A 13,532-nucleotide genomic window follows, 5' to 3' on the forward strand; every position below is an offset into this window, starting at 1 on the left:
CATGGCGGCGGCAGGGGCCGAGCAGACACAGCCGGAGCCGGCCGCCGGCGCCGCGCCCGAGGAGTCGTCGGACAGCGAGCCGGAGCAGGAGCCCGGCTCCCTGCAGAAGCTCATCCGCAAAGTCTCGACGTCCGGCCAGATCCGCCAGAAGGTGCGTGCGGCGGGAGGGGGCCGCGGGCAAGGCCTCGGGCTCCTGGCGGCGCTGCGGCCGGCGCTGCCTCCGCGTTACGCTCGGTGCCGCCGCCTCTCCCTCCTGCCCGGCACGGTCCGTGCCGCCGCCAGCCCGGGCCGCTGCTTTGGGAGTTGCCAGAGATCTATGAAGCTTTACCCGAGGGCCTGCTACTGAGCCCGTCCCTCAGGGAGCTGCCGGCATTCCCCACACATCCCTCTCCTCTCCCCTCACAACGACCCCTCAGGGGTCTGCCTGTGACCACCTCACATCCGCCAAAGCACCCCTCAGGGACTCGGCCATTTCCCCCTTTTCCCTTCTTGGGAAAGTCTTTAATTGCAACAAATAGTGTCTGTGTTAGAGAGGTTTATTTATCTCGTCGTTTTCGGTGACAGCCCAACCATCCCTCCGGGTCCTGCTGGCGACCCCCAATCCACACCGCAGAGACTCCCTGACAACACCCCCAGTAGCTTTTCAGGCACTTGTGAACCCCAAAATGCCCCTCAGGGATCCCCATAATGAACTGTTTCTCAGGTACCCGTTAACAGCTGCCCCCTAAATGCCCTTCAGCGTCTGCCAGCGTCCCACAAATTGCCCTCAGCGTCTCCTGGAGTTGCCCCCGGTGCCTCTGTGAACCTTTCTAGTTCCCCTCCCCAGTAGCCCTCCTTAGGCCACCTTCTTCCCAGTGCCCAGGTTCAGACCTCCCAGGGAGCTTTACCCAGCTCAGTTGTCAGTGTATCCAGGCTTAGAAGAGCCCCGTCTTACTTCTTTCCTTCCTTACCCTCTTTCCTTATAGTATTTTCTTGGAGTCATGGAGGTCAGATTTGGGCTTCTACTCCCTAATGCTGCTCCATTTACCTGGTATTTGAATCCTCAAGGGCATCCTCACCCCATGAAGCTGCATCTCCCCTTTTCTCCTCGTGTCACGTTGGCATGGGCTCCTTCCTCACCTCCCCATGCCTTTCCCTGAGAACCTCTGCACATCTCAGCCACAGCTCCCTGTCACAGTGTTCCATTATTGCTTTCCAACACTTCCCTCCTCTTGTACTTGGCACAAGTCACTGGCTCATCTTCAGAGCTCTGCTCTGGAAGGTGCAGCCCTCATTATTCCCTGCAGTCATTGTGTGTGCCTCCCTCACCATCTTCCCATCGTTTTTGTGCTTCCTAATTTTCCCCATCTCGCACTGTGCTGTTTTATCTTTCTGTAGCCATATAGCAATATTTAGCTTTCTGTCTGGTCAAGCAGTGATCTTATAGCTGGTTAGTCTTTGTTTCCAGCTTTGTCTGTCCTGCTCTGCTTTCCTGGTAAGGTAACAGTCCTTTCCACCCAGATTCCCTTGTCCCAGTCATATTTTATCCTGCTGTGGCTTGTTCTGGAACAATACCATTTTTAGGGGCAGTAACAACATTCTGCAACTACAACCACAACTGTAGTTTTTCGGTGTTGTTATTGTGAAAGAAGACGTGAAGGTTTCCTTCAACCTTAGACTGGGAACCAGGCATAGGGAGTTTCCTTTTTCTGTACTATTTTTATTATAGCAGCATGATTTTTCTTTGTAGCCACTAAGTTCCTGTGTAACTCTTGGACTGTTATGTCATGTATTTCTGCTTAGAAATACCAGGTTAGTTACTCTGTCATCACCTGCCTTGTGCTCACCTTGTCTCTGCAGCATGGACAAGCGCAGTGCAGCTGTGGGGATGCAAAAGCTCGCTCAGCACTGGTGCTGCAGCTCAGTATTGCTTCTCTTGTACTCATAGCAAAGGACAGTAAATGTCTCTGCATGGTGGGGTGTCTGAAGCATTGTTCAAAGGTCTCTTTTTTATGCTGGCTGTTTTGCCCTGCTTTTAAACATAAGGCCTGCCATCATTCTGCTGTGCATCATTGTTTGGCTGCATTGGTACCAGTTATGAAGCCCCTATGACAAAGTGCAGTCGTGTGTGAGGACCGTGATGGGGCTGCTTCCTCCATCTGTGAGTTGCTACTGGCACTGCCACTGGCTTCTTGGGCTGAGGCATTGTGGGGCTGGGCTGTGAGATGGTTCTTTTGACCACACCAGCAAACCCTGGGGCCCTCTAAACCTGTTGATGTTCTGTATCAAGCAGATCTCAGCAGTGCTGTAGCACCAGGGTGGCTTAAGCTAGTCTGCTCTGCTGTGAAAAAAATAAGCCTTTTGAGATATTTTCCTGTATCTGGGGTGCTGAGTATTAAGAATTTGTCTTGCTGGAGATTGGATGAAACTTGGGATGTTTTAACACCACTTGTGGCAGAGGTCTCATGGGGAAAGGAAGGATGGATGCTGTAGTCTGTCTCCATGGTGGTATTTATGATGAGTGCAGGGATACAAAGACTTTTCCATTGCTAGAGTGGGAACTCTTGCTCATAGCAGGATGTTAGAGATGCTAAGGTGAAAGGTGCATTGGGTTGTATTTTTGTTTGACTATAGCAGAACATGTCCTCCTGTCCCTCAGTTTTCCCTGTTTCACATCACTTCTCATGTCAGCATGGGTGGAAAAAGACAAAACCAGCCACTTGTATATGCAAACATAAGCATATTAAGAACAGCGATTATAAACATATATTGTCTACAGCTATTGAGTCTTCTGTGTGTCAATCTGCCAAAAACCTTTGACTAAGTAGTGTCAATTTTTCCAAGCTCAGATATTATGGTACTCAGGATTGATTTGTTCTTTTGCTTGTTAATGTCATTTTGGTTTGTCATTGTCTTTTCTGCATGCTGTTGCATGTATATACTCTTTCCTTGCCCTCAGGGCAAGGAGCAAAGACAACTTTGTGGGTAATCATGGTTTTGATGAGACTTTGAGGAGCTTACTTCCTTTGTAAAGGCAGATCTAATTCTGAATTTGTCTGTTGAATGATAGAATGCAGACTACTGTAAGCTGTAGAAGCTGTTGGACAGGTCTGTCAGTGACAGTAAGAGATGCAGGCAGACTTTTACTATGGCCTGAGGATATAAATCTCTTCTGACCATGTCTTTTGCTGCAGTTAGCTTAAAACGGTGCCTGTAAGTACAGCTAAATCACCATGGAAGCTGACTGTTATCACAGCTTGAGTGTGAAATCTGTTGTGGCCATGGAATTCCTCAGAATTTGTTTGTCACAGTTGCAAGTGCTTTGAAGGTACGTTTTCCTTCCTCTGGCCCTGCCATCTGTTTTCCTAGGAAATGTTGTAAAGTAAAGCTGCTTGCTTGCTTGCAAGACTGTAAAACTTCAGTGAATTTGTCTCAAAGCCCAGAGATTGTCCAACTGTGTTTGAGTGAAGTAGCTTGCTGTGATAGTAGTGAGGCGAGTGGAATCATTTAGATGTTTAAGGACTGAGGTGTTGATGTACAGGATCTAAAGGCAAATCACAGGTAATATCTCATCAGCTAAAAAAACTATCCCTTATGAGACAGAGAGCAGGGGAGGGAGAAGTGGAAGGCTCAGTGTTTGGAAAGTGAAGTACTGTGTTTTAACTACTTACTTGCTTTTTGCTAGAAAGAATTTTTGAGGCAGAGAAGAAGGTATAAGGAAAGCATGTTTAGCAGTCTTTTAATGATTTTTATTATGGGGAAAGAAAAAAGCCTCACATGATCAGGTTTAGCAGGTAACATGAGTGCTCTTGTTGCAGCTGTCTGAGAAGCAGAGGCTGAATTGTGTGCTTGATCAGCCATTTGGACACCTGATCGACTTGGACCAGCATAAGGCTTCATAGTGCACTGCTTTTAGCTCCTCTCTGGTCTCAGGTTGGTGTTGGTGCAGCTGCAGAAACTGTTGGTCAGCTAAGATTACGAATTTTTGAATGGATAGGAATTAGGAAAGAGATGAAATTAACTAAGACAAGGAAGATGTGTGTGAGGACAAGCAACAGCGGGACCTTGCTCCCACCTCCTAAGCAGTGCTGAGACCTCAGCTGGAACCAGCTGAAGTGGTAATGTCATCTCTTTGTCACTCAGCATGGACCAAGGCACAGGAATATCCAAAGTGGTCCTGGGAGCTGAGGGTGTGAAACCAAGGAGCAGAGCACTTTTTTTTAGTTCTGATAGTAAGTGTGCTTCTTCCTTTGGACCTGACCTTTAATTTCCAGCATCACATTACAACCCTCAGAAAGCTTGAGGGTGGATGAACAGGCCATGTCCCCATTTCATTCATCAGTTCTGTGGGATTTCCAAAGTGCCAACTTTGGTATGTTGAGCTCTCAGTTTGTTTACCAGACAGGATTTCAGCAGCGTCCTTGGGTGGCATCAGGAGAACTTCTTGTTTAGACTAGTTCAGTCTAAGTCCTGTTTACTTTCACAAGCAATTTCTCTGTAATATTTTCATTTTTATAAGCATCTATCATTGCTTTGAACTTTTTAAGACAAGTTTACAGTGTATATTTCACCAGAGTTGCAAACAGAGTGAGCAGCTCTCCAGACTTTCTAGGAAGCTGTCTAGCTCTAGTAGCAGAGATATGTCAAGTTCATTTTTATGTTTAAAGCAGTACGGAAGAACTTTGAGCTTTATGCTGCAATGGACAGACTGACAGTATCTGAACTAGCACATTTCCCTTCTCTGTGCTGTGTATGAGGTGTAGGTGATGCCTTTTTTGCTGCGGGAAGTTGTGATTCTCTTTCTGACCAGTAGCCTTGAGATCTTGGAGCCACCCTGCAGCATAAAAGCAGAAAAACAGGGAGAAACAAAATGTTTCTCCTGATTTTTGTGCAAGTTTCCAGATCGTACTATGCTGAGTCCTCAGACATATGGTGGGCAGCATGAGCAACTGAAGAAAGCTCATTTTGTTTCTTCTTGTATTGTCTGTTAGATAAAATGTCCATTTTATTGGTAAAGAAATCTTACTTTTATTTCTGGAGGGCAAATGTTTTAAGGTTTCCTGAGATTAGAGTGAGGAAAATGAAATGTTTATTAGTTTGAAATAGAAGTATTGAAAGAAGTATTATGATAAGAAGCACAGCATTTCAGTAAAGCAACATTGTAGAAGAAATAAGCAAGAAATGAGGAAGGAATTTTCAGGAATTCGTGCTCTGTCTGTGGCATCTTCCACTAAAACATATTAAAATGTCAGTCTAGTTTTGTTTTTCTGCCTTCTAACAGGCTGTCTGAAAGAGGACATTTTTAGGATCTTCATGTGTCATAAATTGTAGTGGTTTACACTTTAATCCAGGTAGAAACTGTGAACTCTTTGCCTAAAAAGAGTGAGACCTGTTGAAAAAGAGAAGTTTTTGTGATTGAACTAAGACTGAACCTCTTGAGCACAGGTTTAAGGACATGAATTTTCTTGGATTAACAGCATAAACATACTAGTTTCTTCTTTGAGCACCAAGACACAGGTAGGATTTTAGGCTGTACAAATGTTTCTGTCCCTTAATCTACATTCTGTTTCATGTATACTTCAGTCTCATCTGTTCTGACACATTTTGGGAAGCCTCCCAGCACTGTTTCCACTGGTGTACTGTAAGTTTGCCTTGCTGCTGGAGAGTTTTGGATGCTGTATGAAAGTAGCAGCTGTTACTTCCTTGTTAAAAAAAAAACAACAAAAATCAACAAACCTAAACTAAAAAATCCCACTGCACAACAAAACAAAGCACAAAACCACACGCACTTGAAGCATTTCTCATTCTTTCTAACTATAGATCAGGTTCCAAGAACTTAAGAGCTAACATTAAACTTTTCCATGTTTTGAGAGCATGGATTTACTTAGACCACATCACTAAAAAGTTTCCAGGCTACTATTTTTTCTCTCTAATAAAATTAGAGACAAGAAAATATAGGTATTGAATGTATTGGTTTGATTGCTTGGCTTTTAAAAATTAAACTTAAGTAAAATATTTAGAGTATTTTCCTCTACCCAAAGCCTCTCATTACAGAAAAACTATTGAGTTATTACTTTGGAGGAGTACAGGATTATAAATGAAAATTGTGAAATTTCTATCTCCAGATTGATTAGGAAATCCAGTATACCATGAGACACTGTACCTTCTTTTGCTTCTTGTTTCGCTAAGAATTTATGTGTTGCTTAAAGACAAAAGATGCTTCTGTTTGATACTGCAGGCCTGCAGGGTATTCATCCAGGGGTAGCTGGATTCTCCAGACAGAATAGCTGAGGCAGCAGCACTGTTCCACAGCATCTGCCATGGTTTGTGGTCCCTCCTCACACATTTTATATAAAACATTTCAGAAAGTAGTGAGCTTATTGTGCATGCCCTGTTCAGTAGTGCTGTACCTCTGCAGCAGCAGTGCAGTGATTCCACAAGGTATGGAGCCTGCAGTCTGCAGGCCCTGGACCACACCTGGACATGGGAGCACTTTCATTGAGGAGGAGGTCTAAAGCTGGCTGCTCTCCTCTCATGCAGAGAAGAAAAAGTTGGCTTGATAGCTACAATGTTACCACTTCAATTGTGCAATTGATTAGTTCATGATTGCTTCATTTGGTTTTGGAGAACTTTTTGTTTCCTCACCATCTCATTGCTAAATTGAAAAGTTTTACGTCTGATCATTCTTCTGGTGTTGTGGTTTGCCTATTTTGAGAAAGGAAATGCCCTCTTGATCACATAATGCTTGTATCGAGCACATTGCATGTGAGACTTGCAAGCTTTAGTAAATTTATCCATGTAATTTTCTAGTAAGGAGCCTCTCCTCACTAGATCTGCAGTTTCCTGTAGGGAAAATGTAGATACATACTTCTTGTATCAAATGTGAGAAATCACCCAGACATGGGAACTAAGGCAGGTGGTGCAAGCTCCAGATAATGTCTTACCCCATGGGACAGCTGCCTTCAGTGGTCTTTGAACAACAGAAATGTGTCTGATAAAAGAGGGAGGGTGAGCTGCCTGCTCTTGGAACTGCTCTCAGCTGAGGGCAGGACAGAGCACTCTCTAGAATGTGTAGATTTATCACTGAGGTTTTATTAAAATCACTATTCTGGGAATTCACACTAGCCTGTTTTGTTCAGCTGAAAGTTAACAAAACGGTGTTCCCAGGGCTGTGCTCATCTTTTTTGTTGTTGCTGGTGCTGATCAAGAAGTCTTGGCATGGTCAAAGGTATTTGCAGGATATTAAAACAGGGAAAGTGGAAAAACAAATTAAAACTTTGCAGTATCCTTTAAAAACTATGTTAAATAGATCAGGAAAAAAAAACTTAAAAGCATAGGTTGTTTAATACATAAATATGGAAAATCTGATTACAACAGTTGTTACAGATGAGATAAAAATAAATTCTAAGATACCTAAGTATTAATTAAATGGCCAAAAGCCAAAAGCTGCTTTCTGCTCTCAACCTATTTGAATACAAGTTGGAGTAAAAGAATGAGAATTTGGCTCTGCATCTACCAGTCCCTACCAAACAAGGCTCCATGCAGAATTCAGTAGCAGAGGTGATGGGAATCCTGACACAGTAGGAGGAAGCTGTCTTTCTTTCAGCCTCCTCAACACAAGGGCAAAAGATTCAGTTTTCTTCCTCAAGGTATAACTTTCACTTTCCCATATTCTGAAGTTTTCTTACTGGTACTTTCTGCTGATTATTCCTTCCTACTTGGCCGAAGTCTCCATGATGTTCAGGGGTGTGGGAAGACTGGGGTGGTTATGAGTGTGAGGATGAGATCCGCAGCTGTATTCTGCATGTGCTTTCCCATACATTCGCTGTTCTGTGCTCGCACTGGTCACGCTCCTCAGCCTGGTACTTGAATGTCAGATGGCCCTGACAGCCCACTATGCTGAGTGCCTGGCTCTGGTGAAGTGCACAGGGGGGCTTAGACATGTGGGTTTTGGTAGTAACTTGTCTCTTTGAATGTGAATGAATAGGAGTGTGACTTAAGCTGGGCTGTACAGGCTGCAGTGTTAGAGGGGTCTGTGTACAGGCTATGATTCCAAATGAGGTTCTATTGCTGTGCCTCATCAGCAGAGCCATGTGCTTCTGAGTTCAGATGGGGGTTCAGTGGTGCTGGTGCATAGCTTCTGACAGGTGTATGTCAGAAGGCTTTACAGTAGGTAGCATGTTTTGACATTTTTTGTGTATGGGGAAAATGCCCAAGGTAGGGATGTAGTCACATATATAATTTTAGATGGTAGAAAAAAATAAGTCAAACTTTTCATGTTTATATAAAGTTCACATTTAATTAGTACCCTTTAAGATTTTAATCCACTCCAGAATTTTCAGGTAGCTATTAAGCTGTTACCTTTTTGGCTTTAGTTATCTCTTGTCCTAGTTTAGGGCAAATTAGGGAGGAAAACTCCAAATGGGGATTTCCCCAGGGAAATAGATGGGTTTGAGCCCTTATCTTCCAGCTTTGCTATGGTTTGACTGGCATTTTGTGCTCAGTTTCCCTCTTGTGATAATTGTGTTTGGGAAGGATGCCGGGAGCCTATGGAAGGCATCCTGAGGCTTAAGCAGTTAGTGTGCCAGGAGTTGTCCAGCCCCTAACTCATCCTTAATCAGTGTACTGGTATGTTTTTCATTCTCCCTTCTCTGTAGCTGACCAGAATATTCATCTGTTTTAGTACTTTTCTTGGAGCTCTTTGAAAGAGCTCATTTTACCAAGAAGCTGTGCTTTGATACTCTGTATGTTATATTTCCTTCCCCATATACATTTTTGTGTGCTCTCAAATTGTTTTTCATTTGGTAATTTGTTCACTTTAGGTCTGTGACTGTGCATCCCTTTTAGGAGAGCTGTTCATAATAGTAGCAGCTGAACCTGGTATTGAAAGAAGCTTGTTCAAAGACCTGTTCTTTGTTTATTGGCTGCAGCACTAACTAATGAAGAATGAAGTGTTTGACCATTTATCTGTGCCAAGGCAAATTAAAACATTTTCAATATCTATTTGATACCAATCCCTGATTTTACTGTGGATCCAGAAAATGAGCTTACAATTACCTGTTTCAGTGATATCTCAGCTACTCCATAGATAGGTTTCTATGCTCTGCTCTGGATTCTGCTGTCTCAGAAGTTGCAGGGAGGCTGTAGGAGAGCTGTCAGCCATTGCCCACCCCAGTCTCTCGCTGGGTGTGCCAGGTCCAGCTCATTCATCAGGGCTGGAGGTTACAACAGTGGAGAATTGGGAGGATGATTATTAGGAGAGTTTTTCAAGCTTCCCCATGTGGTTGTACAAAGCTATTGTATTGTAACCCCATTCATCAGTTGTAGTGCTCGGCTTCTGTTAGTGGGCGTCTGACTCACTGCCTCAGCTTCTAGTTTGATATTTGATTCCAGCTCTGATTTTCTTCCGGAGTCCTTTTTTTACAGTGAGTTCTCATAATGCCTTGCTCTTTTGATGCAAGTGAAAGAAATCTTAATGCAATTTTCACTTTTTCAAGCACAAAGTGCATTTAATGTAGAATTCCCAAACAGGACTATGCAACTTGTAATTACCTTGTGCTCCCTTATAGATCTGTATAGCTCTCTGTGTGCCATCGTCAGAATTGCTTTACTGGTCCAGATTTCCCCTCTTGAAGCTTCCTGGAGTTCATTTCCAGGGTGTGACTACTGTCTGGTGGAAGGATGTTGCTCTCAGATTAGCTTGTTAACCCCTACCCTTTTGACATTTCATGTCTTATTCTGTGGGGTTAGTTAGATTTATTCTTGTAGTTTCTTTGTTGGATTTACTGTGTCTTATTTGATTTCGAAATATTAATTAGTTTTGTGTTTATGACCACGGAGAGTTTTTATAACACCAGCTACTGAAACTATTTTGCCCACAAGGTACAGCACTCAGATTTGTACCTGCCCTAGCATGGCAAGACTATCTGGCCCTGTTTAAGCACCTGCAGACCTACTCCCCTCCTTTTTGCCATGGCTGACTCAAAATCAGTGACTAGATGAGGTTGTTTGGTCCCTGGGGTTCAGCTGCCTAATATGCATCTATCAAGATAGCCCAGTTCCGCATTTACTTTTGCATTTTGTTTTCTCCTCTCTGCATTTGGTGCTTCGTTTAGTCAATCATTTGTTGTTTGGCATCAGTGTTTTGTCGTACACACAAATAAAAACTGCGTGTGTCCTAAAGTTTTTACATTCTGAAGACTCATGATAAATAGAGAAATCCACATGCTACTTTGGACTTTGAGTTTGGGATTCTTTAGTTGCTATTTAGATAGCTTTGTATAATTTTGCTGTTACCTTGTACTTGTTTCTTTTTCTGCATTGGAAACATGTGTCAGTGGAGCATAATTCTTGTTTTAGATGTGCTGCACTGAGTAATTGCCCCTAAGAATATGTTATGATCTCAGCAGTGAAATAAGTTGCACTGTTCTTCCTCCGTGTCTATCAAACATGGTTTGCAGCCTCCCTGTGCCGAGGGACACTTGCCAGCCTGACAGCTGGATAGTGCTTGATAGTCAACCTCAGTCTGGCTAATAGGGCTTGTTTTCCAGATTAGGAAATTAGTTTTATCAAGAGCCCTACTTCCAAATGGGGCAATAGGTTTTAGCTTCAGGAAAGGATTGTCTACACCTGTGTTTCACTTGGTGAGCAGTACTATGTGCAGGAGAACAAGGGATGTAATCTGAAAGTAGCTGAAATCTGATCCTTCCTAACTTTTATTAGAATCACTCATGTTATCAGTGTAGAAAGCATTTAATCTGTGTAGGCTGTCTCTGACCTCCTGACATGGGTTACTGAGTGCAGAGACACCTCACATGAGCAGTGCTGCCAAAAACACAACTGTGTCTTGCTGTTTTTCTGAACAGCTGTTAATGTTTTGGCTTCTTGTTCTTACAAGGCCGGAAGGGGAAACAGTGAAGCATAAGGGTCTCTTTTAAGTTCTTTTTTTAAAGTCCTCTGAGTTGTTTGAAACCATTTCTGTTGAGGTCAGTGGCAAAGCTTTTCTTTTGTCAGTTCAGGATTAGGCCAGAACCCTGCACCCATTTTGACAGGAGAAATCTGAAAACATACTATTGCTCTTCCTAAATGCCAAGTTTTGAAAAGGGATGAGCTGGGGAGAGGATTGTGTATTGCTTGCCATAAACTGATTTTTTTTCTGCAGGAAGTTGCTGTCCTTCAAGGCCAAAGATAAATACCAAAATGTTAGAAGTTCCCTAGGCCTTGCCTTCTTGCCTTTCAGTTATCTAATTTTGTTTTTTTCAGACTTCTTAAGACACTATGTGCAGTGTTGTTTTAAATTGTTGGTTTGTTCAGTAACCTTTTTTATACCTTTTTACACTGGCGTGTAATATGATAAAAGGGGTCAGTGTTGAAACTAGTAGCATATCATTTTACACAAGAAGAGAATTCATTTTCATAGTGTTATCTGCCCATGGAATGCCATGCCACAGGACACCACACTGGAAAGGGACTCAGCTGGATAGAAAATAACCTATATAGTTCCATTGCAAACAATTTTAGTATTTATCCTGGATAGGATGCGCATAATTAAACCTCAGAATGTTTCAGGGCAGTAGCTTTTCCTGTAGGATCCAATATATGATACTTAAAATAGATTTAACACTCTCTTTTCATTATGGGAGAAGCAAGTTAATTTTTATCTTGATGAATTACATGCCCAGTAATCTGATCAGAGTAGATTTTCAATTAAAAATCTGTGGAGAGGCTGGGGAGCAGAAGTAACTGTTCATCTCCCCCCTTTTATGTTATTTGTGTCTCTTTGTAGTCAGGTCCTTTCCCCAGTTCATTTTCTCCAGCTGCATTCCTCTGCAAGTAACAAGTCCTTTGGCTGTAAAGTCAAAACAGAGGAGGAGAAAGGCAGCGATGTCTACATCATTTTATAAAGTCATCATGATCTTATCTCCAGCCCTTTCCGCCCAAACCCACCAAACTGTGCTGAGTGCCTATAAATAGCCCAGCTGCTCTTGTGCAGAGATGGGCAGCACTGAACCAGAGGCATGTTTGCTGTGTGCAGAATGAGCACTCCTGCTCTGGCCTTTCATGTCTGAGCTGGGTAGCTATGAGGTTTTCTATAGATAGAGCCTGGCAATGACAGAAACTGCTGCTTAAAGCAGGGCAAAGTGACCTCTGTAAGTGTTGCCTTTTGGTAAAAAAAAAAAAAAAGAGGGTTTAAAAGAGGAATGGAGGAATGCATGTCTTGTGCAGAGGTGAGTGAGCTCAGCTGAGGTGAGGGAGCAGGTGGGAGCAGTGGGAGCTGAGGGAAAGCAGAAGCATTGTTTTGCTGAGGGTTACTGTGCTGGTGGGCTGGGCAAGAGTTTGGCTGAAGTGATGCTGCCTGAGCCTGGGGTGTATAAGGGCTCTGGCTGACCCCAGTTGAACCATAGCTGTAAATAAGCATAGCAACAGAACTCTGAAATTTCCTCCTGCAAGTTGCTGGTTTTTGATCAGCCTTCTGGCTGACTTGATATCTTCAGGCTTTTCATCCCAGGAATCTTCCCCGGGATTATTTGTTCCTCTCTGACTTTGGTTCAGTTCTCTGCAGGGCTTTGCAGAGTTCAGTAGCTGCTTTCTCTGTCTTATTTTTTATTTATATGTGTTTCTTCCCAGGGAATGCAGAAATCACTCCATGTTTCTGTCTTAAGCTGGAAAATATGCCACTTTCCAAATATGCCATTTTCCAAAAAGAGCTGCAGAAATGTGTGATTTCTTTAGCGTAGTAATTTGGATGCTGGTACTTTACATTTCTCTTTGATACTCAGGTGTGCTGGAGGTTAAAATAACTTGTGATTGAAATATATATTTTAGTGGGTTTCCACAGAGTTGGTGGGTGCTATTTGTTCCACTTGATACATGGGGGATGGAGACATACAGGGTGAAAATTGCTTTCTTGGGAACTCATAAAAAGTCCATGGCAGAGTAGGAGCATGAATGCATCTTTCCTGGTTCCAGACAACTGCCCTCAGCTCCGGCCTTGCCTTCAGGGTTGTTTCAGTGAGGGATGCTGTTTGATCAGTCTTTGCACTCCATTTTCTTTTATGCTGAAGCTTCAGCTAAGATAATGTCTGAATTTTGGATTATTGATGTAATAGCATCTCTAAGGTGGTTTAACATTTTGTTTCTGGGTATTGCTATGGTGTGTTTAACTTCTGAACCCTAAAGCCACTCCCAGATACTTTATGGCTTCTTAGAGTGTATTCCTGCTGCTGTGTCCTATGAAAATGAGTGCCAGGATGCCTTTCAGTGACTGCTTCAGATCTGTGGGGAGCTTGTGTGGGAAACAACTATTTTCTCATAGGAGCTTAATCCTCCATTGTGCCTTTTTTTTTCCCCTCTTTTCATTCTTCTGGAAGTTCTGTGGAGTATGGCAATTCTCAGTTAAAGCAGCCACACTAAGTTGGTGTTTGCCTCACCACCAGGTATTTATTTCTTCCAGTGTTCAGGTGGCTTTGTGAAACAGACCACTGGGAAATGTTGAGGCTTGGGGTTTGCTAACCTTGGAGCTGGCCAGGGCCCGGCATCCAAGGTAGATGATG

At 43.2% G+C, this 13,532-nt stretch overlaps 1 protein-coding gene across 4 annotated transcripts in view; it reads left to right on the forward strand.

The window, feature by feature from the left end:
* Positions 1–13,532, forward strand: part of DGKD (diacylglycerol kinase delta) — a 67,895-nt gene that overhangs the window by 9,650 nt on the left and 44,713 nt on the right. Inside the window, exons 1-2 of one of the 4 annotated variants that reach the window (XM_015637249.3) lie at positions 75–151; positions 1,730–1,791. The exons of 2 other annotated variants lie outside the window; for them this stretch is intronic. The gene's annotated coding sequence lies outside the window, so the exon portion shown is untranslated. Of the gene's footprint in view, positions 1–6; positions 152–1,729; positions 1,792–13,532 lie in introns of those variants that run through there. One more of the 4 variants, XM_015637259.1, reaches the window with a different exon arrangement.

The sequence above is a fragment of the Parus major genome, chromosome 9 (assembly GCF_001522545.3).
Source record: "Parus major isolate Abel chromosome 9, Parus_major1.1, whole genome shotgun sequence".
NCBI classification, from domain to species: Eukaryota; Metazoa; Chordata; class Aves; order Passeriformes; family Paridae; genus Parus; species Parus major.